This window comes from Rhinopithecus bieti, unplaced genomic scaffold (genome assembly GCF_001698545.2).
Source record: "Rhinopithecus bieti isolate Rb0 unplaced genomic scaffold, ASM169854v2 scaffold_39998, whole genome shotgun sequence".
Lineage (NCBI taxonomy): Eukaryota > Metazoa > Chordata > Mammalia > Primates > Cercopithecidae > Rhinopithecus > Rhinopithecus bieti.
In genome coordinates this window covers 892,841-894,039 of record NW_016816687.1, presented here as the reverse complement: position 1 = coordinate 894,039, position 1,199 = coordinate 892,841, and positions in this window count along the sequence as shown.

The window sequence follows — 1,199 nt, the reverse complement described above, 5'->3', positions numbered from 1 at the left end:
GGGGCCCCCGGGTGGCGGGGGCCCGGGAGGGGCGGAAGGAGGGCCGGCCCGCAGCCCCTCCCCGCCTCCCTTAAAGGGAACGCCCCTCCCCAGTCCCGGCCTGGGAAGGAAGGAGAGGACTTGGGGCAGATCTAGGAAGGACTTCCCAGTTGGGCGAAGGAAGGGACTGGTGGCAGTTGCCTGAGTTACATCCATTCTTAGGGCGGGGTGGGGGAGCAGAGCTCCGAGACAAGACAATCCCTGCGCTCAGGGAGGCTGAGGGGGACGGCAAGAATAGGAGCTGGCCGCATGTGGGCATCCAGTGTGTGCTCCCTTTAGTACTCCATGCCTGCACGGTGTGTGTGTGTGTGTGTGTGTGTGTGTGTGTGTGTGTGTGTGTAGGAGACAGCTCCCAGGGTGAGTCCATTCTACAGGCGGAAGTTGAGACCCAGAGATCAGTAGCGATCGCCAAGCAAGTGCAGGGCTGAGACCAAACCCTTCCTCGTGCCCCCTTGGCTCCCAGGCGGACAACCTCAGGAGGGATGGGGGTTGAGGTCTGGAACTCCTCTGAGGGGTCTGGGTGTCCTATGCACCCTGGATCAAAGGCCTGAGGGTCGAGGTGAAGATCTCGGGGGCCCTCATCCTCATCACGGGGACTCAAGGCCTGTGAGGAGTCCTGGACACTGCTCTCCCACCCCACCAGGCTCTGGGCCACCTCTGTGGCCTGAGGTCCCCACTACAGGCTCCTCGTCCCAGGTCAGAGTGAGGGCTCAGCGGACTAGAACTCCGGTCTCTGGTGCAGGTCCCGCGCGATCCAGCCTGGCTCAAGGAGGCCAGGCGACCTGAATGCCCGGGGGGACATGGAGAAGGAGACTGTGGTCACGGGAGAGGGTCGGGCGTGCCGGGATCCGAGGGAGGCTGCCTCCTCCCGGAAGCCGTCCGGACTGCGCAGTTGAGGCCGGCGGAGCAGATCCAGGAGGGCCGCGTCGGGGCCACCGGGGCGGCGGGCGGGGCGAGCCTGGCACGGTGCGGCCGGCGGCGGAACAGCCTTTGTTTCTTCCTGGCGGCCGCCGCGACGCGCCGTCCCCTGCATGTGGATGAGGCCGCGCCGGGCGCCCCGTCCTTCCCCCAAGTTGCTGCCTCTGGGTTTGCTGGGGCCCTGCCAGGGGTCCGACGGCCGCAGGGTGGACCCGGGTGGGAAGGGGCGGGGGCGGGTCTCC